The sequence below is a fragment of the Paroedura picta genome, chromosome 10, assembly GCF_049243985.1.
Source record: "Paroedura picta isolate Pp20150507F chromosome 10, Ppicta_v3.0, whole genome shotgun sequence".
NCBI lineage: Eukaryota > Metazoa > Chordata > Lepidosauria > Squamata > Gekkonidae > Paroedura > Paroedura picta.
In genome coordinates, this window is record NC_135378.1 from 19,214,135 (window position 1) to 19,238,617 (window position 24,483).

Below are 24,483 nucleotides of genomic sequence, written 5' to 3' on the forward strand. Positions count from 1 at the left end.
ACAGGGGATACCTTTATTTTCAGCCACACAACATAGGAGAGAATGCTTAATATGGTATGGATTAGGTGAACTACTTTGTCTTTTTGAGGGCAAAAAAGCAGCTTATGTCATTTCTTATTGCCCTCAAGTTCTTGTGGCTTTTCATAAAGAAAACTCGAAACTCGGAAGACTCTTGAAATACTAGTTTTTGCTTTTGTCACTTCATTCAACTAGATCAGGGGTTCCCAACTTTCTTAATCCTTCAGGCATCTTTGAAATTCTGAGACAGCAAGCCATGTGCAGCCACAAAATAGCTGCTACAAAATGGCTGCCACAGGAGATGGAACCAGTCACAAAATGGTTGCTGCATCTTCCTTTCAGTCACACAATGATGATCCTTCTTCTGGAGTGGTAGCTGCTGCCAAAGCAATGTTTCTTTTTTTTCTTCTTTTTTTTAAATATACACAGCCAATCAAGTCTCCACGGACCAATCAAAATACTTCCTGGGCAAAAAACCCCAACTATTTCTGCCCACTATCCAAAAACCACTTGGAATGCTCCAGGAAACGTATTGACTAGGAGCTTCTGATCTAGAATATCATCTTCAAGTACATTTGATTTATTGTCTGGGTTGTGTAATGTAGGTGGGAGATCTGACAATCATCTGGCAACCAGACAAAGGATGTTTGGAGGTGGTTTGACATTGCCTGTCTCCACATAATGAAACCTAGTGTTCCTTGGAGAAAGTCCATCCATATCCTTGGAGGCAGTCATCCAAATACACACAATAGTGCATCAATATGGTTAGTGACAATGCCAACTTAAATCTGTGGCAAAGGCACAGGAAGACGTATATCCCGACATGATCCTCTATTCATCCACTGATTTGTGTGATTCTGTTATTGAGGATATTGATGGCCACCCGTTTCTTCTTGGCAGGTACGAAGGCAGGAGGTTAATTTTTATAAGTGCTGAGCAAGCTGCAGGACCTCTATAAACAGGAGCGCTCTTAAGCGGTTTTTGACAGCACTACAACAAATGGAGGCTGCAGTTTCATAAATCTAAGCCCTGGCTCATTTATCTTTCTTTAAAAAACCTTATAGGTTTTGGATCCCGAAAAGATAAAATTAGACTTAGTTTTCTGCAAGAACAACCTAAATGAGGCTTTTCCAGATAGTCAAGCCTTTAGGATTGACATCAGATTTGGTGTCTGCCTGTATGCACCAGTGTTTTCTCTGTGTTGTATTTATTTTGCAGCCACAACTTTAAAAACTACAATTTTCTTTATCTGGGTATGAACACCACTTTTTTAAATTGGGGGGGGGGGTCATGTTATGATGCAATTAGCAGTGCCAATCTCCAGGTGGGGCCTGGTGCTATCCAGGAATTACACTGTAGTAATTCTGGAGAGGAATGGAAAGGTGACTGTAAGCTGCTTTGAGCCTCCTTCGGGTAGGGAAAAGCAGCATATAAGAACCAGTTGTTGTTGTTGTTGTTGTTGTTGTTGTTGTTGTTGTTGTTGTTGTTGTTGTTGTTGTTGTTGTTGTTGTTGTTGTTGTTGTTGTTGTTGTTGTTGTTCTTCTTCTTCTTCTTCTTCTTCTTCTTCTTCTTCTTCTTCTTCTTCTTCTTCTTCTTCTTCTTCTTCTTCTTCTTCTTCTTCTAGTGGTGAGTTCTCCTGAAGAAAATGGCTGCTTTGGAGGGTGGAGTCTGAGATTCCTCACCTCCCCCAAATCTAACCTTCTCAGCCTCCATCCCTAAATCTCCAGGTATTTCTCAACCTGGAGTGTTTGGGGTTTTTTTGTTGTTTGTTCTTAGGCTGTTGTTATTTTGGCTTACCTAACAATTCTTGTGCTATCCCATTAACAAAATCAATTGTTTGGGTTTCTGCATGATTCATTACTCTGGGCTTTTGATCAAGCAATATCCATTAAAATATGTGATTTTAAAAAAAAGTTTTGTGAAGCAATATTGACAATGCAGGCTTTTTGCAGTCAGTTCCCTGACAGCGGGCCTCTTTTGGGACAGGAGAGGACTCCTTGCAAAACATGTAATAAATCCAGACGGGTAGCCCAATTAGTTTGCTGCAAATAAAATCAAACGGAGATTCAGTGGCAACTTAAAGCTGAGGCCTTCAGGCTTTATCAGCTTGCAGGCTTTGGAATTCTGGCCCAGTGTGATTGGTGCAAAAAGCCCATGGTTGCCACAGGAGGGAAAGCAGAGCCAATCAAAAAACAGCTGCTGTAGGAGGAAGAACTTGGTTTAGAAACAAGAAGATTGGGCCTAAAATTGTATGGTGCATGAGATATTTTTTTTCAATAATGGCCTTGGGCTTTGTGTATGTTTTTAACTTTTTTTTTTTAAAGCTGCACATAATAAAAGTTTATATAATTTTATAACCTACTGTCTATATGGAGCCAGCTTGGTGTCGTGGTTAAGAGTGGCAGCTTCTAATCTGGCAAGCCAGGTTTGATTCCCTGCTCTCCCACATGTAGCTAGCTGGGTGACTTTGGGCTTGTCCTAGCCCTGATAGTGCTGTCCTCACAGAGCAGTCCTGTCAGAGCTCTCTCAGACCTTTCTACCCCAGGGTGTCTGTTGTGGGGAGAGGAAGGTGATTGTAAGCCACTTTGAGACTCCTGGTAGAGAAAAGTGGCATACAAAAAACAATTCTTCTTGTTCTCCTACAGACTTCGAACCTTTCAGATCCTAACATTATCTTCTATGCCAATTTTTTTCCTCTGAAAATACATGCTATTCAGGTAAAACATGTCCTGATTGTAACAGAAGTGAGTCTTTTAGACTCTTAAGAGCAGTCATTTTCAGTGAGGGTTATTAGTAACCCCAGGGTTACTCCAGAGTCTTGGAGGATCACTTCGGCTGGGGGTGGTGGTGAATTTATACATACATACAAACAAACATACATACATTTTTTAAAAAGTTATATATAAAATTAATTAACTCAGGGAGGAGTCAGGTGGACTCCTCCCAGACCTCATCCGTCTGGTCTGGGGTGGCTTTGTTGAATTCATGCACAATGGAAAAGGGGTAGAAGGGAAGAGCTGAATCTGCTGCACTCTCCCCATTGGCCCCTCCCATTGTCCCCCTCTCAGAATGTCTTCTCAGAGCCCCACCGACAGAAAATGTCTGGAAGAAGGCTGTTGCAAGCAAAGGGATATTCAAACAGGAGAGGACTGTGATGCTCTGCACATTGTAAACATGTGACTTCTTGGAGTGTGGCAGGGAGGCATGGCCAGCTGGCATCACTTTCAGGGTTACTTGAAGCCTGAAGAATATTTCAGTGGTTGTTCCATGGTCAAAAGGTTGAAAAGGGCTTGATTAGGGGGAGTAATAGAGAAGGAGAGAGTGGTCAGAGGCTGGGTCTTCCCAAAGACTGTATATATTGGAATGCCATGTGCATGAGGTTTATATTAGGGGCAGCTACACCCTTTGTGTTATGTTTGTCGGTCTCTCAAAAACATCTGGATGGCTACTGTAGAAAATGGAATGCTGAACTAGATGCGTGCCAAAGTCACAATTTGCCTAGATGCAAAAATTTAAAAAATAAACCTCTGGGCCAACCTTGGCTGGGAGATCATATCCAATTACATTTGGAATTGTGGGTCACCAAGTGGAAAAGGCTGGGAACTGCTGGACTAGATAACCCCAACTGTTGGATTCAGCATACCTGCTTTGATATTTTTATATCAATAACAGCCTTAAAGGTAAAGGTAAAGGTATCCCCTGTGCAAGCACCGGGTCATGTCTGACCCTTGGGGAGACGCCCTCTAGCGTTTTCATGGCAGACTCAATACGGGGTGGTTTGCCAGTGCCTTCCCCAGTCATTACCATTTACCCCCCAGCAGCAAGCTGGGTACTCATTTTACCGACCTCGGAAGGATGGAAGGCTGAGTCAACATTGAGCTGGCTGCTGGGATTGAACTCCCAACCTCATGGACAAAGCTTTCAGACAGCTGCCTTACCACTCTGCACCACAAGAGGCTCATAACAGCTTTACATCTTCAAAACTGCTTCTGTCCAGAATCTCTTGCCAACAATGGCAGTCTTCAAACAGCAGACCAACAGATGCTTATTTTGGATGTTTTAGGCAGATCCTGCATTGAGCAGGGGGTTGGACTAGATGGCTTGTATGGTCCCTTCCAATTATGAATCTTTGATTCTATGATTCTATCAACCAATGTTGAATTAAAATATTAGGTAAACTGCCTTTGAAAATAAGAAGAGCATGGTACATAAATGCCCCCCATTTGATCATTCTGCTGTCCAACATAGAATCATAGATTTATAGAGTTGGAAGTTGCCATACAGGCCATGTAGTCCAACCCCCTGCTCAATGCAGGATCAGCCTAGAGCATCAAGTATCTGTCCAGCCACTGCTTAAAGACCACCAATGAGGGGAGCTCACCGACTCCGTAGGCAGCCTATTCCACTGCTAAAATACTCTGACTGTGAAAAATATTTTCCTGATATCATACATTATACACACAGTTTAAACCCTTTACTGCAGGTCCTATCCTCTGCTGCCAATAGGAACCACTCCCTGCCTTCCTCCAAGAGACAACCTTTCAAACACTTAAAGATAGCAACCATGTGCCTTCTCAACCTCCTTTTCTCCAGGCTGAACATTCCTCAGTCCCTCAGTTCTTCCTCGTAGGACTTGATCCCCAGGCCCCGGATCATCCTCATCATTCTCCTCTGGACCTTCTCAATTTTGTCCACATCTTTTTTTGAAATGAGACCTCCAGAACTATACCCAGAACTCCAGGACTCAGGCAGTATCAATTTCATAGCAGCCTCCCTTCACCTGGTTTGCTTCTCTGAACAATATTTTGGTGATGGAAGAACTCACTATCTGGATTCTGTAGCATTTCTGCAACAATGTTTGCAGAGCGCTTTGAAATGCAAAAGCAGTTATTGTTGTCAGGGTTGTCAAATCTGAAAGATTCGGGAACTTGGAAAATGACCTTCTGGTCTGTTTGCTGAAACCATGGCATTTTTTTTCCTGCTGAAACAGAGCATGCTGAACCTTTGTAAAACTCCACCGGTTCACATTTTGTTCTCATCAACTTATTGTGAAATGCAACACAATGGTGTCGGTTGACCTTTTCAATCTTTCCCTGACATTGTTTACTTTCTTTTAGTAGGGCAAAATGAAATGCCAAGGCTCTCCTGCCTACTAGTCTGCTGTGAAAGGAATCTCAGGGTTTTTAGGTTGTTTATTTTTTTCAGAATGAAAACCCCACAAACAATGGCTAAATAAAGAAGAAATCTGGCTCAAGGAGAAATATTGTATCTGATTCTGTCTGACATCAGAATCCAATTCATAATAGGGAGTCTGCTGACACTTTGAATGCCATTTCAATTTCCTGCCACATCCAAATTGGCTGATATTGTCGTTCCTAGTTTTCATTATTTACCACCGCAAATTGACACAAAATAGTTGCATGTTCAAATAGTCCCAGACAATTTCAGATTTATTTTTTTGCATGGTACACCTATTAATAAGCTACTACTTTTGCTCTGCAGACATGTTTATAAGGCTGCCTTTCCCACGTGACATCAAGGGATTGAAAACAGAATGAGAAAAACACAACCACCAATTTATATGCAGATGAAGCCCTTCTTGGATAGGATGCTTATTTCCTGTCTATTTACATGAACTTCCATCATGCTGTTTAATGTCTATAAGAAACCACAGGGAGAGTTTGCCCAGTGATGGGCAGTGAGGTGCCATCCAAAATGTGGATGACACTCAGTTCTGTTTCTCTCTAGCTGCTGGGGAAAGTAGTGGAATGGATGAGAGGCAATTCTGTGAAGTACAGTCCACACCCAAGTGAGATGCTATTGGTCAATGACAAAGCCATTCAAGATCTATGAAGACCAGTGTATTCTGCAGGTGGGTGGAGGCAAGGTAATATCAGGGGACCTGTGGGCATTCATTAAACTGCAGATTTTTATACCTGACATACAGTGGTGTAATATCAAAGCAGCCACTAGGGGGAAGAATAGAAAATACCTCCAAAGTAACAGGAACACACAAGCAAGGAAAATGAGAATGCAGGAAAGCCCTCTGATAAATTCATGGATACTTGGATACATGCCACTTAATGCAGCCAACTTCAGATCTCCTGTAATAGGCAATTATAAATGTGCACCTTGAGCTGTAATTAAATCTACTGCCATCAGCCAAAGAACCGTCATATACTGCTCTGCAGATAATCTCTGTGAAAAAAAATTGTGAAGCTATCCACATATTAGAGCAGGCTTTTTCAACCTTTTCAATGTCAAAGAGCAGGCTTTGAGGACCTGTGGAACTGGGCCGGAAGTGATGTCAGCTGGTCATGCCTTCCTGTCATGCCCAAGGAGTGTGGGAGAGAAAGGAGACAGTTTGAGATAAGAGTTCGTATCCAGGTTCCACCCCTTTTCTCAGGTATCATAACTATGTGAGGATACCATTGCCAGGTCAGGAGAAATGGCCAGTTCCCTGCTTTCATGGCTGAGTCCATTAAGGCAAGATATAAGGGAAAGGTCATGGAGTCCCTGGGGAGCTCTCATGAAACTTCAGTGCCCCAGGGAGCCTTGGCTGGGAATCCCTGCTTCAAGAATATACCAGTGTGTGTGTTTGGGGGGGGGGAGAGTCAAACAGGAAAGAAAGAATCATGGACACAGCTGTTTTTGCTGAGAAGTCAAAAAAACCACACTCGGGAAAATGCAAGAGGGTGATAGAGAAATATATTAACAGTCTCATTATTCCTAAAAGATCTGCAGAGTTGGTTAGAATGATGCTTTATTCCTTGACATTCTCTGCAATGGAGCTAGCTTTCTTCTTTAGTCTCCCCTCAGAGACTAATTTGTCCCAGTTTATTGCAAATGTGACTTCACTGCAAATGCCAATGTTAATATAGGAGTGTTTCCTTCTTATGCAAATCTAGTGCGGAGACATGGCTCGGATGAATGGCCTAGGCACCATTCAGAATCGGCAACACAGCATTTCAAAGGAGAAAAAGAACTGACATCCCATTTGACTCTTAAACAAGGACCCATCAGATAGGTCTATTAGGCTTACAAGTGGGGCCTGGTCTTTGTGAAATTACAATTGTCGCCAGACAACAGAGATCAATTCCTCTGAAGACACTGACTGTTTTGGAGGGGGGACTCTATGACATCACATTCCTGATGAGCTCCCTCCCCTTCCGAACGCCATGTACCAGGGTAAATCTTCCTCCAAATAGGCAAACTCAGAGCTTTGACAAAATACTCAGTAGTTTATTTCAGAAGAGAACCAACTATATCACAGGAGTCTTGCAATGCTTAAGACAAACTAAGACCCAATTCAATTAAAATCAAAACCAATCTAACATCTTTATTAGCAGGATTAAGCAAGCAAAATGTATAGAAATATGTTAGTATTTTTATTTATTTATTTATTTATTTATTTATTTATTTATTTATTTATTTATTTATTTATTTATTTATTTATTTATTTAATATACCACCCTCTTTGGAGGCTCAAGGCAGTTTAATATAAAAGGTATAAACAATACATGAAACAATCCATAACATATAAGTAACCGTAACAATAATGCTAATAACTAGAAATTGTAACATTGCAAACAATGCAATACTGCAACAGTGCAAATGGATCCAAGGTGCACTGATACAGTTCTGGGAGAGAGGGAGCAGGGGCCTTTCAGATGTTGTTGGTTATGCCCAGTCTCAACCAGATGCCTGGCGAAAGAGCTCCTTTTTGCAGGCCCTGAGGAGCTGTTTTAGCTCTGTCAGGGCCCTGATCTCCTCTAGGGACTCATTCCACTAGGTGGGGACCAGGACAGAGAAGGCCAGGTGGGCAACTTTAGGGCCAGCCAGTTGGTGGTGGCGGAGCCTAGAGCTCTTTGAGGGGCATAGGCAGGGAGGCGGTCCCTCAGGTACACTGGGTCCTGACCACATATGGCCTTGATGGTAATTACCAGAACCTTTAGTCTGATCTGGAATTCAACAGGCAACCACTGCAGTTGATGGAGAACTGGTCGGATGTGGGACCTCCATAGTGTTGTTAGAGGATCCTGGCTGCTGCATCTTGGACCAGCTGTAGTTTCAGGGTCAAGGCTAAGGGCAGGCCTGCATAGACTGAGTTACAGAAGTCCAGTCTAATGGTGACCGTTGCATGGATCACTGTGGCTAGGTGTTCTTGGCCAGATAGGACTCTAGTAGCTTGGTTTGGCGGAGATGGTAAAATGCCAGCTGCGATTCCTTTGCGACCTGGGCTTCCATTGTGAGGGAAGCGTCCAGGATCATGCCCAGATTCCCGGTGGAGTGAGCCATAGAGAGCTGCACTCCATCTAGGGTGGGCAGACACACTTCCTCACATGGCCCCTTCCTATCCAGCCACAGGACCTCCATCTTTAAAGGATTGAGCTTCAGATGACTCTGCTTGAGCCATCTCGTCACTGCTTCCAGGCAGTTTCCTAAGAGAGTCCAGGTGACCATCCATCAGGAGGAAGAGCTAGGTGTCACCTGCATATTGATGACAACCCAGCCCAAACTTCCATACCAGTTGTGTGAGAGGGCGCATGAAGATGTTGAATATGATGGGAGAGAGGACCGCTCCCTGTGGGACTCCACAAACAAGTTGTTGGTGGTTTGATATTCTCTCTCCTATTGCAACCCACGATCCCAAAGGAAGGAGATCAGCCACTGAAGGGCTGTCCCTTGAATTCCGGCATTGATGGGGCAGCGAGCTAGAAGCTCATGATCGACTGTGTGGAACGCTGCTGAGAGGTCTAGTAGTATCAGCAGTGCCGACCCGCCTCAATCCAACTGGCGATGGAGGTCATCCGTCAGGGTAACTAGCGCTATCTCTACCTCATGGCCAGGCTAGAAACCTGACTGGGATGGGTTTAGGGCCGAAGCTTCTTCCAGGAATGCTGTTAGTTTGTTTGCACCAGCCCTTTCTACCATCTTCCCCAGAAATGCTAAATGGGATACGGGTTGGTAGTTATCAGGCTCTCACGGATCTAGAGATGTTTTTTTTCAGCAGTGGACAAAGCATAGCCTCTTTCAATCCCACCGGGAATTCTCCCGTTGCGAGAGATAGATTGATTATCTCCCGTAGGGGGCCCTTTAAAATGTATGCTAAAATCATTCAAGCTAAAACTCAAATTTACTATAAATTGTGAGCATATTTGAGCAAGGTTAAGTGATCTGGTGATGCCTTCAGTTATCTGGGGATTTTGGTTGCTCTATGTTGAAGCCATGTTGTGAGATTACGTTTTTCTTCTTCTGCCTTTAGGTTGATCCTTTTGAAGTTTTTCCCATGAAACCTAATCTGCTATTTTGCAGACAGATTTATGATAGAGGAATGCCAAAATTGCCTCTAATAATTCTGTCCAGTTGAAGGGATGTAGCTGGTTTTGACTGGTTAGAAGAAAAGCCAGGATTTATATCCCTGAATCACGTGGTTGTGCAACTTTACTTAACAGAGAAAGAAATTATTAAGTTTATCTTTTCAGAGCATTTATTTAGATTATCCTCCACGCTACTACTTAAGGACTGGTTGCATTAGTTCTTAAGGGCACTATATAGTCAACAAACCCAACAGAATCTTCTTCAGTTATGCTGAGCATAGTTTTATTGGGAAGAGCAATGTTGTAAGCTGCTCTGGATGCTTTTTGGGGAGAAAAGGGGAGTATAAATAATCAAATAAATAAATTGATTCCTCTTTGCCAGCCATTAAAGTTGGCAACTGAAGCTCTGAAGCCCATCCACTCAAGGTGAGTATAGGAGTAAAATATAAGAATGATATATAAACCAGGCTTTCTCAACCAGGGTTTTATGAAACCCTGGGGTTTCGTGAAGGCCCTGGAAGGGTTTCCCAAACAGGTGGGAGTTAAATAACTTTTTATATATTAAAAAAAATTGTTAAACATTTATCAGGTGATAGGACCATATATGGTCCTATTGACTCACTGTGCAAAATGGCCAGTGATGCGCCCAGAGGGGGTGAGATGGGGAGGGGCCCTGGGTGGGCATGTACTCACCTGTGTTTCCCAACCTTATTCTGCACAATCATGCCAGTTCTGGGCTTTCTCAAAACCTGAAGAATGTTTCAAGGGTTTCTCAATGGTAAAAAAAAGTTGAGAAAGGCTGGTATAAACTGCCTATACAATTTGTGGCTTACCAGACTATGCAGATCACCAGCCAGGCATGGCAGCACACCTGCTTTTACTGCTTGCCTTGGAGTGCAGAACAGTAGGACACCAGGAAGACCATTTTATGTGGCTAGTGGATTTGGCTAAGTGGATCAGAAGCAGTGGTACAAATTTGTAACATATATTAAATGTGGTTGAGGTTGTAGGACAGGGATAGTCAAACTGCGGCCCTCCAGATGTCCATGGACTATAATTCCCAGGAGCCCCTGCCAGCGAATGCTGGCAGGGGCTCCGGGGAATTGTAGTCCATGGACATCTGGAGGGCCGCAGTTTGACTACCCCTGTTGTAGGAGGACTTCTGGACTGACTCATCACCTACCTGCTTGGCTTTCCATCCAATCAATGGCCAGTTGGGTAGGCTGTCCCACCCCTTTAAGTACACCCTGACAGAATGCTGAAGGCTCTGAAATCCCCTATTGGTAGAATCTTCCCTCCCCCAGGGCCAACTGCAGCTCTTGCTCAGGATTCCACACCTCCCTCCTTCCCTTCAGAGCTACCATGAAGGAAGCCTCTAACAGACACTGACTGAGGTAAGGGAGGCATTTCTGAGAGCAACACAGAGGAGTCTGTGGGTGTACTTGTGCTTTCCTCTCTAAAACCATTACATGCTGGATACAGAATTTTGGCTAAAAAAATAATGTTAGAGGAAAGGGAAGAACTTTGGAAAAAATTAATCTAACAAAAGGTAGGTGGGAGGATGGCCACTTCCCAGCACCAAAGGGGAAAAGGGTGGACACTGGACAAGACCCAGAAACTATGTCCACAATGAGGCAATACAGTCATGTGGCTCCACAGTAAATTTCACATGTTTAGCACCCCAGGAAACAGCTAAACAGTTAGCGAACTCAAGTGAACCCAAAGGTTTGTGAACACAGGGGGTTCCATGCAAGTTCTGGGTTCAGAGTCTGTGACATCTCCCTGACCTATGACCACCCCCAAATCCAACAAACTTCTATTTTCCAGGTTCATACCCACCTTTTGTAGAGACAATGGTAGAGGTTTTTAGACTGAGGTTGGGGTGGAGTAGTGTGGGTGTGACCCACTTAGGCTGTGGGCTCTGGCAAGCTCTCACCAGCAACAGTTTGTATTTTTTGATGCAAACAGACAGACAGACCAACTGTATAGTAGAAATGATGGTAAAGGCTTTTAGGCTGAGGTTGGGGCAGAGTGGTGCAGGTGTGTCCCACTCTGGCTGTGGGCTCTGGCCAACCCTTACCAGCAACAGTTTGTTTGTGCAGACAGACCAGGAAGGTCCTGTGAGTCTGGAAGAACAAAATAAGGAATACTTAGACCCTGTACCTGTTAGGCCCATTATGCATGGGCCCTATTATGCACAGCGCAAATTCGGGGTGGAATGGCGGCGACTAAAATCACCAATAACGTACGAAGCCGGCTGCAACCGGCCGCAGAATCGGTGCATGCCGCCGAAAAAGCCGCGTTAGCGAAACGCAGAAGAAAGCGCAGCTTCCGGGTGACCGGGGCGCAACCAGAAGCAGCGCCGAGGTCGCCGTGTGCATAATCGGTTACTCTGGGGTTTGCCGCCGTTATGTCCCGTCCCGTGCATAAGCGGTTTGCTTCGCTTCTTCCCCCTCCACGTTTTCCATGTGACCTGAAATTGCCGTTTCGACGGTCGTGCATAGTGGACCTAAATGGTAAACAAACAGCTGAACAAGAGACATAGAGAGTGAACTGACTTTGCTCAAGCCTGAACCGGTTAAAATAAATCAAATCAGTATTTGCCACGAGAAGGTCCTATGAAATAAAAGGTATAAGTGGCTCAGAATTTCAAGTGGAGCTAGCTTGGGAGTTCGCACACAAAGGTTTTACAGGAAAGTAAACACTAAGGCTTTGGGGAGAACTAGGTTTTCAAGTTTTCTTATGCAATGACTTGGCCACACACACCGTAAATCACACCCATGTGCCACCAGAATCGCCATATAATGCCCCTGGTAACATCTGTAGTCATGAAAATAATACCACTCCACTCCACTCTCATGGCCCAATGGCCTAGCTCCCATTGTATTATTCCTGGATGCAACAGATTTTGCCCCTAGTCTGGTATAATTCTATGATGTGTGTAGGCATAGACTGACTGCCTACAACCCAACAGTCCTTGGAGTACAACCCAGTTGTTTATTCTCCTGTCTCTCCCCTCCTGCCATCCCTCCCCCCCCCCATTCCGTACCTTTAAGTTCCATAAGAATGTTTTCTGGCTTCCGTAGCAACCGCAGCTAACCAACCGCTGGCCCACTGCTCCTTCAATTTCCCTTCTTTTACAGGGTTCACATGAGACAGCGGTGATCCCAGGCTTGCTGACACTAGGGCCACTGCCTAAGACAGCGTTTTTCAACCCTTTGACCACGGAGAAGCCCCTGAAATATTTTTTGGGCATCAAGGAGCCCTGGAACCAAAGCCAGAAGTGATGTAAGATGACCATGCCTCCCTGCCATGCCCAAGGAAGATGGAGGGGGGTAGAGAAAGAAGGCGGTTTGAGGCAGGAGTAGGCATCCAGGCTCCACCCCCTTTCACAGGCACAGCAACCACATGTGAATACTATCCACAGTTTTCAATGGAAGTAGCAGTTTCCCTGCTTTCACAGCAATGCTGGGAGTAGCTTCTGGACAAGTCTGTTAAGGCAGGCTACGGTGGAAAGACTGGGGAGCCTGAGGGGGATTCTCACAGAGGCCCAGAGCACCAGGAAACCCTAGTTAGTAATCCCTGGTCTAAGAACATGAGCATGGTACAACTGCCAAAATACATATGTATTGTATGTTTAGAACGTGGAAGCCTGTTTTTGATGGGTGGGCTTTCTTTCTTGTCTCACATTACCTTTCTGTGGCTTTGTCAAAAGTTAAGGACAATTATACAGGACAGGTATAAATGGAGGGTGGGGGAGCTTTCTCTACCTGTCAAAAGCCTGTTTTCAAAGAGATGCTCCAGAGGTATATTGGGAAACAGGACAGAAAGTACATTGGGAAACAGGGCTATCTCATTCTTATCCCCCTCCCTTCAGTCATCCTCCAGGTGATTCTTGTAGGTATCTGGCCCCAGGATGGCTCAGTTAGCTGTCAGCAGGGGAAGGGTCGTCTCAGCTATGCCCTCCTGCCCTGTAGAATGAATTCTCTGATGACATCCATGTCCAGCCAGACTTGTTCAGCTTCTGTAGAGCATACAAGGCTAAATTGTTTTGGTTGGCCTTTGGAGTGTAGTCCACATATTTGTTTGTGTGTGTTTTAGTGGTAATGCTAAAGTTTTATATTCGTTACCTGCTGTTGTGCTGTTTTTAACTTATTTCTACTGTTTGAATGTTGGAAGGCACCGTGTGATCCTTTGGGTGAGCAGTGACTAAACATAAAAATCTAATAAATAACTAAAAGTACAAGTCAAGTAGCCTTTATTGGCCTTCAAAAAAGAGAACACTAATATAATATACAATCAACAAGAGTGCTACAGAATTCAGAGGTAAACGCATATAGCTAATACTTGTCAGATCAAATAATTATAGCAACATGAAGGAACTTTGCTACAATTTCTATTATTTCTTGATCTACCTTCTCAAGAAGAAAAGGAACCGTAAGATAATTGGGAAATTCTGCTGAATGTTTTAAAATGGGGTTTAGACATTTAGAACGAAGTATCTGGTAAAAAAAGCCCTGAAGAAAAACATGAGAAACAGTTTCAATATGGTCCTTCACACAAGGGCAAAATGTACTGGAGTATGACACACCCTGATATCATCCAGAAAATATAGCTGGAAGGAGTACATTTAATCTAGCCAAAGTAAAGGCTCCACATCACTTTGGTACATGGAGTTGGAAGAAATATGGAGCCATGTAAGCCACGCTGTGTACTAACCCTAGATTCAGTGGGGAGCAGTCCAGTAAGTTAGATCTTTTTTAAGCCTCTGATTCATAGAGCAGAGGAAAAGTTTCCAAAGATAAATCCAAAGCACCCCAATTGAAGAGGGATGTAGACAAACTGGAGTGTGTCCAGAGGAGGGCAACAAAGATGGTGAGGGGTTTGGAGACCATGATGTATGAAGAAAGGTTGGGGGAGCTTGGTCTGTTTAGCCTGGAGAGGAGACAACTGAGAGGGGATCTGATAACCATCTTCAAGTATTTGAAAAGGTGTCATATAGAGGATGGTGCAGAGTTGTTCTCTGTTGCCCCAGAGGGACAGACTAGAACCAATGGGATAAAATTAATTCAAAATAAATTCCGTCTAAACATCAGTAAGAAGTTCCTGACAGAGTGGTTTCTCAGTGGAACAGGCTTCCTTGGGAGGTGGTGGGTTCTCCATCTTTGGAAATTTTTAAACAGAGCCTATATAGCCATCTGACAGACAGGCTGATTCTGTGAAGGTTCAAGGGGGTGGCAGGTAACAGTGGATGAGAGATAGGGATGTGAGTGTCCTGCATAGTGCAAGGGGTTGGACTAGATCAGGGGTAGTCAACCCAATGGACACTCCAATCAAAAAGCAGCATAAGGTACACATTGGGACCCCCAAGATTTTCTGCAGGAAATTACATTGAATTTGTTCAACTGTGTTATCAATAGCTTCTGTCCAAAGGGGCACACCAAATAATAACTGAGCTCCAGTATTTTGCATTGAAAGCTTTTAGGGCAGCGGGTTCATATTGGTTGCCTCCATCAGAGAAATAAAATCAAGATATTGCAGCAGCACTTACTTTAGCTGTATTAATTGCCATCTTCTGGTGACGAGTCCATGAAGCATTAAATTGGAAATAAACACTGAGACAACTTCAAGTGCTTAACCTGTTCAAGGGCATTGCCATTAATATTCCAATGATATAGCTTCCAGGAATCTGAAAAAAATCCCAAACCTTAGATTTCTCATAAATCACACAATATAAATTGCAGCGGTTCAATAAACGTTTCAAACTCATGCGGAAGACAGACAAAAAGAGTAGGTACTGAGCCAAGCCTTGGACTGTGACCATCAATAGAAGCCAAAAAAGGGACAAGATCATTTTTTTAAAAAGATTTAATTAAAAAGGTGGTAAAATGCACCCCTGCTTAACACCCTTGTTGATAGAGATCATTGGAGAAGGTCTCCCAGATGAAGAACATCTAACCTAACATGATGTAGACTGGACATGCTCTGAAGTTTCAAATGTTCCTTTCAAGTCCAAAAAGGCAGTATATAATTTAGATCTGTTCCTTCTTGTAAACTTGCAGATCCCTGGCATGTATCCAACTGTCCTGGGACTTTATGGAACGGAAGTTCCTTGCCTCCGCCATCAGCTGGATCCCACTGTGTCTCCTACAAATTTGATCCTGAGGGCTGGGAAAAGCAAAAGATCAAAGCTCAGGTCTGTATAAGAGGGAGAAACTGTCAGAAATCACCACTTCATATTTTGTAGCATACTTAAGTCATCGGATCTCTTATAAACTCAGCTTGTTACTATAGGAAGGTTTTTAAATGGGCTAAATATCTTCATTGACTTGCAGGGAGGTTGTCCCGAGCTGATAAAAAGACGCTCACACATGCCTTGGCATTAATAAGGCCACAGTTTTATTGTAACATGTTGTCATGGCAGGAGGTTGGGAGCTGCTTTTTGCAGTCAGTCGACTGCTCTAACCCCCAGACAGTGGCTTGAATAAGAATGTCCAGCCAGGAACTCAGACCCTGTAAGCAGCTCTCATCCCTCACCAAGGGAAGTGACTACCCAGGACTCTTCCAGACCCGTCCCAGGCAACTCAGCCCTGTGAATCCTGTGCCTCCCCCAGCTGGGTTTGGAACCCACTCACAGGCCTGTTGCCTTTTTTAAGGGGCCCAGGTTGGAGAGTATGCCATGCAAGGCCTTCTCCCCACACAACTAGCTCTACCCCCTGCCAACCCACAAGCTGTGACTGAAACATCCGGCAACCATAACAACATGAACTGTACTGTGACTTAACCCAACCAACAACCCTAAGGCAACTAGGGAGGAAGAGTGGGGATTGCATCTGTGTCACTCCAGCAAGAGGGAGATTGGTATGAGGCACTCTACTGAGCCTGCGCCCATCTCCCTCCCTGCTGTCCAATCACGAGGCACCATGCTGCCTTCATGGCTGTGTGCTCCTCATGACTCCTCTCTGCCCCCCTCCCCCACGTCTCTCTCAGCTGGTCCCTCCTGCCGCATCAATGGCGGTCCCAGGCCATGCCGGGCCAAGATTTATACTGCATATTTGTTGGATATTTTCATGATGCTGTTTACAAATATTCTGCTAATGTGCTTTCTCCCCATATATGTAGTCTAGTGATTTCCATTTCAATGTTGGAAGAAGTGTGCAGGCACATGAAATCTCACACCTTGAATAAAACTTTGGTGGTCTTAAAGGTACCATTGGACTCAAACTTTGGTCTGGATCTCTGTGGGTGGGTTATGTTTGTATTATATTTATTGTATATAGCCAAGGGCATTTACAAAACAAAATCAATAAAATACAAGGGCAAAACACAGAGTCTGCCTCAACATAATACATACAATCAGCAAGGATAAAACAGATTTTTGGTTGCCAACTCCTGGCTAGGAAAAAGGGAATTTGCGGGTACAGCCTGGGGACGACTTCAGTAGGGTATAATGTTATTAAGTCCATCTTCCAAAGCAGCCATTTTCTCCAGGGAAATGGAGATCATTGTCTGGAAATCTGGGAGACCTCCAACTGCACTTAGTTGTATTAATCTTAGCAAACAGTCCAACAGTCATAACAAGTCCCTAGGTGGATAACTCGTTTTTGAAAAACTTCTTCAGTGCCTTTTAAGAATAATTTCTCTTTTTCATAAATTTTAAAGGTATCTTTACACTCACGTATTTCTTTCTTTCAAAATATCACTTCAACACAAAGGTTTTTCACTCTCAATACAACCTGGGGATCTAGTGGACTCAGCCTACAATAGTCCCCAGTGTGAGTATGAAGAAATCTTTAAAATGTATGGAAAAGACAAATTATTCTGAAAAGTCACTTAGGAAGTTCTTCAAAAATGAGATATCTCCCTAGGGACTAATTATGACCGTTTGACTGTTTGCTGAGATGACTCCACTTCATGAAAATAAACTGTTTGCCATCATCAGTTTCCTTGCATTTCTCTTGGACCTTGACTGATGGGTCATCTCCTACTAGCACTTAATTGTATTGGCAATATTGCATTCAGCCCAATAGAGGGAAAGATTTAGAACAACTCAGTAGTTTGTTGTACTCTCTGAGACGAAAGCCATGAGAAGTTCAATAAAATGTCTATAACTCCGGCAGGCCTATTGGTAAGTTAGCATTCTTTTGTTAGTTCTAGTTATGAAGGTATCTTTATGTGGATTTTTATTTGCAACAACATTCAAGAATATTGCGTAAAGCCCTAGGCATTTATTGATGAGCATATATGTTTATGATATAGAAATTCAATTTGAAATTGAAACCATCTTGTTTGCTGATGCTGACTGTAAGCTGATGCATGCTGCTTGCAAGTCCATGCCACTGTGCAAGACACAGAGAATTGCTGTCAATGGATTCAATGTCCACAGTGATGTGAATCACACAGAAATGTAAATAACATCATCTTAAAAGACCACTACTTCAAAGTTATCTCTGTTGAACTCACCAAGACTGTTAATTTATGTTTTTCATCATATTGTTCAGTGTTTATACAGGGTTTTTCCTGCTTATTGTTACTTAGATGTTGGCAACTCTAGGTTAAGTATATACCATTGGTTTACCATTGAGAGCCAGTTTGGTGTAGTGGTTAGGAATGCGGACTTCTAATCTGGCATGCCAGGTTCGATTCTGCGCTCCCCCACATGCAACCAGCTGGGTGACCTTGGGCTCGCCATGGCACTGATAAAGCTGTTCTGACCGAGCAGTGATATCAGGGTCTCTCAGCCTCACCCACCCCACAGGGTGTCTGTTGTGGGGAGAGGAATGGGAAGGCGGCTGTAAGCCGCTTTGAGCCTCCTTCGGGTAGGGAAAAGCGGCATATAAGAACCAACTCTTCTTCTTCTTCTTCTTCTTCTTCTTTGCATCCAACCAATTATTCTGTGATAAAAAAGGGGAGGAGGCATTCTCTTTAACCACCTAAAAAGCTGTACTGAGAGTCATAGGCCCTACATGTACAAAAGCCTTGTGTTGTCATATGGAATTAGATGAGATTGGGGGAGGGTGCACTGGCTGAATACAACCCACTTAGATGTGGTGTTAGGAGTCAAGATGCATAAGTAACCAGGTGATAAGTATAGCTAAGATTGAATTCAAGCTCTTGTTAAGACCTGTTGTTACCAAAAAATCGCTCATATGTCCAAGACACGTGTGTGCAGTGGGGAACTGCTTTGCAAGAGGTTGGTAATGCGGAAAATGGATCACTTGCCAATGTTTACGAGGTAATTGAACCCATTAGAACTCAAGGTAGACAACAAATAGTAGTTTAAAAATAATGAACATTCTTTATTTGTACGAAAATAATAGACAGCATATATCAGGCACACTAACAGTCAATCAGGAATTCAAAGAGGAAAATGGGGTTGCAATCAGTATATTTTCCAGTCCAGAGGCAGAGGTATAACACAGCCATCCAGCAGCAGGAAGGGTGATCTGAATGGCTCCCAGATCAGAAGCACATTTTGGCTTGGCAAAGCCAGAGTTTTTATATCTTTTTGAAAAGAGGGGGTCACGCTTGGCACATGATGTTGGTGTGATTGGGACAAGGTAGAGACATGATGGAATTATCCATGGGTGATAAGTTGTAAAATGGCCTGGCTAGGTCCAGAGATGGGTGCTAATGAGCTCAAAGAAAGGGAACCATTATGTCTCAATAGGTCTAGCTGTTGGGGTGGGGGAACGATTTCCCCTGGCAGATTGGCTTAAGTTGAGTCAGAGGTGAGAGACAAAGGAACTTGCCTAGAAGCCTCAAGGCAAACTTGACTCTGCCAGCCACTTGATCAGCAATACAATGGGGGGGGGGGGGAGGAAGGAAGGGCATGTCTCAGGATTCTCCTGTCATGTCAGATCTGTGGCTTGGAACAAGCTGTAGAGAAGATAGAGTCTGGCCCAGTTGGGTCTTTGCAGACTTTAGCAATATCTGGTTTTGCCATAAGCCTGGACAGTTGTAGGGTGCCACTGGTTGTTGATGGCAGTATGCCAGTCTCTCGAGTGAGGTCCAGCCATACATAACATTGTGGCTAGCAGCAAATTAGCATACAAATAAAAGAGTCAACAAAAAGCTAAGTTTGAGTTCAGTGGCACCTTTAAGACCAACAGAGTTTAATTCTTAATCTATTCAACTAGTTTGAATCAATTTTCCCAAATAGCAAAAGTGTGTATTCTCTATGAAAGATTTCCAAGTGTTTTGACTGAGTGACTTGCACAACTGTACTTATAGCAAATCATTGCTCTATAAATTAATTACCTCAAAAATGTTCTATCATTAACAGCCTTACTCACGTCTTGCAAACTGAAGGTCAGTTTGCTTTCTTTATTCAGTCAATCCATATGATCTTTTCCTACTGCTTTAACCTTTTCCTAGTATTACTGTCTTTCCCCATGAGTCTTCTTTTCTGATGATGTGACCAAAATTACAATCCCTTATTCTTAACACAGTGGTATGGATATCACCCCCACTTCCCCAACTGGCTTGGCTGGCCTGAGTAACAATCATGCCATGTCAGCTATATAGAATGTTGATTTGCTGACCCATAGACTAGCCACCAAGCCTCCTGGGTTGATTATGCACAAGATGTTTCCTGCACTGTAACTCAAATGTCCCCTACGGTTTTTCTTTGGGTACTGCATGTGGCCCCACTATCTGAGTGGATTTCCTTGTCCCAGCTCCCCATTCTTTTTCTTAAATTTTGCATTGTGCTGCATTGTACCCTCTGATGGTGACTACCCATTTCCCTTGCATTTTCCCAGTAAGATTTGAAAGTTGCTTTGCAACACTTTTTTTTTTCTTCAGTCCCTGGGTGAATTTTTTCAAATGCAGAAATGTTCTTCTGTTTTGTCTCTCTACTCTGTCCTTTGTCCACCAGTGGGTTGATAGATGACCCCTTGCTTCATGTTAACCTTTCTCCATCAAGGGGAGGACTGCTGACCCATTGCTTCATACCACCCCACCAATAAATGTTGAAAAAACAGGAAGAAGAAAACTCCCACAGAAACATTTTTCCGATTTCTGTTCTTTGTCCACTTTTTTTCTTGGTTTTGTGCAGAAATGTTTTCTTTGGGAAGCACAAAAGGGAAATTGCATTAACAGAGCACATGCATACACAGGACAGAAGTGGATTTAAAACAGTAGGCAGGTTAACTACTCGGATAATGCAAACAAAAAAAAACAAAAAAAAAACAGTGAGTGCATAATCAACCCTGATCTGCCCAGCTGGAGCATATAAAAGCATGTTCCAGAAAGATGTTCCAGAAAGAAACATGTCTTTCAGGCAAATTCAGTTCTCAGAATTAATTGCTCAGAAGCCATCAAAGTTAGCACAGGCTAATTTTTTGACCCCTTTTGATCTAAGGTCCAGCTGGCAAAGGAAGAGAGGAAACTGCCCATACCTCCAAATGAAACCACCCTCTTCAGAGATCAGCAGCCCAGCAGAGCATCTGACTTCAGCGCTGTCTTCCTACATCTGCTGGCTATTGACCTTCTAAGTGAGGGGAACTCTTGGTAAGAAGACAAGAAGGAGACCCTCAATGAACCCAGCAGAGTCCATGGGACATACTAAGATAGCTGCAAATCTGGACAGCCAAGGGCAAAAGCTGTGTTCACCCTCAGTCACAGTGACACCACCAGACCAAGGTCCTCTGCCTTCAATGGATGACTAGGATCCTGTGCCTGCTGCTTCCCTGCAACAATGTGAAGTCCATTCTACTTGCAGATGTTGAGGGACTGCCCAGCAAGGAGCTGGTAACCCTACTGTATTGTCACAAATAATCAGTTCCCAGATTAAGGCTACAAATGGGGCCCCACACTGATGGGAGTTTTAGGGCTGTGCACAGGGGACTCTAGGAGCCACTTGCTCCTCTTTCATCTTTTGGATAGCTGGTCCTTTTGGAGCAGATTTGGGGGTCTCTGCTTATAACTGGGGACAGGCAGCCTACAAGTGTCTGTCCCTCCATTTTCTTACCTGGGTCCAGCTCCAATTAGTCAAATCAGAAGCTTTCCTGTTTTCCCACTGTGACAATCAGTGGCTGAGATAATAACACAAATAATGTAGGCATCAGAAGAATCTGTGGTCAAAAAGGTGGCCAATCTCCAGGTAGTGGATAGAGCTTTCCTGGGATTTCAGTTCTCTAGAGAAAATGGCTGGTTTGGAAGGCATCAAACACAGGGAAACCCCTCTCCAAACCCCATCCTCCATAAACCCCATCCCCCAAATCTCCAAGCATTTTCTAAGACAGAGCTGAAAACCCTAGAAAGGCAGTACTGGGAACATCCAACCTGGCTACGAAGTGGTCTCCACATCTGTGTGTGGGAAAATATATTTCCAAGTGAACTGTAAGAATCAAAAGCAAATTATATTTTATGATACAACGGGCATTAGAGCTTGGCAGTGGGAAGTGGAAGGGAAGGAGTTGTCCAGTTTGCAAGGGCATGGGGTTCAATCTGTGTGTTGTGTGGGAGGTTGTGGAGGTCTGGTGGCAAATGAGGGCATGGGTGTGGAGATATGAGTGTCAATAACCTGTGGTTTGGAATGTTCATTGAGTGTGAGAGAGGACTGGCCTTTGGGAATTGTGGCATAGTGGCTACCGATAAGCTTTCCAGAGCCATGTCTTCAGATATGTGAAGGGAGAATCAGACTGGAGACTCTTCTTAGGGGAAGATTACCTGGCAACCAATTCCTCCCAGTTCTGCATCATTTCCCTCCTTGTATGAATTAGGCCACAGACACTGAAATGTCCCCCTGCCCTAATGCACATGGGGTAGTCACAGTATACAGGTGTCCACCCTGTTCCTTCTCCATTTTTTTACTGTTGATAAATTGTTATGTGCCTGCATGCTTCTTTCATGGTTACTCCTTAGAATAAGAGCTGGATTTCTGTACCCTGTTGTTTACTACCCAAAGGAGTCTCAAAGCGGTTTACAAACACCTTTTCCATTTGTCTCCCCACAATAGACAACCTGTGAGGGATGTGGGGCTGTGAGAGGTCTGAGAGAACTGGAAATGGGCCACAGTGACCCAGCAGGCCTCAGGTGTCTCAAAGCATTTTCCATTTGTCTGCCCTTCCTCTCCCCATAGCAGACTCTCTGTGAGTAAGGTAGGGTAGAGAGCCTCACCTGGAAGCTGGCAATCCTAAGAGGAAGTCCCTCTGTGCACAGCAGTCTTGACCTTAGTAAGGTTTTTTTATACTGTTTTTTTTTATTTGCCAGGCCAAGGTTGAAAAGTCACTTCAGTTCCCATGTCTCTCCAGCAATTTACTTGTTCCCTATTTACAGTTTCAGGCTGTAAATATTTATTTAGATCTTCCTGCACTTTCCAGACTCACAGGACTGATGCTAGTCTGTCTGTTTGCACCCCAGAATACAAACTGTATATGGTAAGGGCTGGCCATAGCCCATAGCCGAGGAGGGACACACCTGCACAACTCCCTGGCACCTTTGAAGGCTGGACTCTAAGGCATTGTACAATTTTGAAATGCCAGCTCCAAACCTCCAGGAATATTTCCAACCCATGGATAGCCAACCTCCAGGTGGGGCCTGGAGAGTTCCTGGAATTACAGGTCATCTGCAGAGTATAAAGATCAGCTCCCCAGGCAGAAAGGGCTACTTTGGACAGAGTTGTGGTAGAGAAGAAACATATAAGGCCTCCCACACAGGTTATTGTTGAATTGAAAGACTTGAGGCCTACTGCACAGAGGCCTACTGCACAGAGGAAACAGGAGACAAAAGAACCTCCTTAAGAGCTTCTAGTTTCATCTGCAGAATAATGTTGTGCAGTGGCCTCAAATCTGCAGAGAGTTGCAAAGAAGGGGCTGTTAAAGTCTTCCCAGAAGGCCTGAAGGGAGGTGGGGAGGGCGCACACTCACCAGCCTCCTGCCAGCTTGGTCTGGGTTCTGAGGCAAAGTTACAGTTAGACATGACAGTTAGGACAGCCTTGGGGCGAAATGGGCTGGTACAGCCTGTCCAAGCCTTCATTCTCATCCCCCTTGGCAGCCCTACTGACCTCCTCTCTCTGTGGTGGTCAGGGGCAGACTGGCAGCGATGTCTCCAGATTGCCCCTGGCTGGGCTGGGTGGGCGGGCCCTGTCAGAACTTTGGTCCTGTCAGAACTTTGGCTTTGCGGCTTCTGACTGGATCGAACTCTGGTCTTTCCTGGTGAAGGCCCAATCAGAAGGTACAACCTGGACTGGCCTCGCCCACTCTCTGCCCACTTAGACCTTAGCCTTTCATGTTTATACAGCGACAGCTGTATAAAGATATCTCAGTTTAGAGCTTTTCCACCCTAGTAGAATTAGAAAGGGCGGAGGCCTCCACAGGATGAGCAGTTCTGTCTGTAGTGTCCAAGGCAAGTGCTATCAGCACTATTGGCATCATGATGAGGAAGAGCATGAAAGGTTTTCTAAAGTGAGAGAGAAACAACATGATGCTAAAGTTTGCCTGTCTACAGTTCTTGACTAATGTAAATTGGATTCTTTTCTAGGATTTTTGCTCCCCCCCCCTCCCCAGAGAATGTGTTTGTTTGGGGAATCCACAGTTTTGACCCAGGTATTATAAGGGATCTGAGCATCAATACCTACATATTCCCATTCCAGAGAGCACTAAGGATGCTATGTTTCAGGGGGAATCTGGGGATCTCATGGCATTCCAGCTCCTCTCCAGACCACAGAAACCAGTTCCTCTGGAAAGAATGGATGCTTTGGAGGGTGGGCTCTGGATGTTGTATCCCACAGAGGTCCCTGACCTCCCAGACTCCATCCACAAATCTTCAGTTTGTTCCCTACCTGGATCTGGCAACCCTACCCCACTCCCCATCCCCTAAAGATGGCCAGTGGGGACATGGCAACCCACAGCAGCATGTCTCTGCAATCAAATGGCACCATGAATATACTTTCCTCTCACACCCTGGCAGTGATTCGCAGATTAGGAATATGATGCTGCTGCAGGCATCGATTGGATGGTGCCAGCGGCAAGCAAAGAAACCAAACTCATTACATCCATGTTATTTTCAGCTTAAATATTTATAAATACTATTTTGCTTCCCTTCCCCTACCTTTGGGAGTTCAGTTGCTCCCTCCAGTAAGTTTTAAAAGGTGATTACTTTGTTCACCCACAGAGGAGAGGTCAACCCACAGAGGAGA

General features: G+C 44.1%; 1 long non-coding RNA gene across 1 annotated transcript; it reads left to right on the forward strand.

Moving 5' to 3' along the window:
• Positions 1–12,445: 12,445 nt before the first annotated feature.
• Positions 12,446–23,380, forward strand: LOC143819702 (uncharacterized). The gene is made up of 3 exons (XR_013225046.1): positions 12,446–12,626; positions 15,401–15,534; positions 20,704–23,380. It is a non-coding gene; the product is annotated as an uncharacterized LOC143819702 (long non-coding RNA).
• The last annotated feature ends 1,103 nt before the right edge of the window (positions 23,381–24,483 follow it).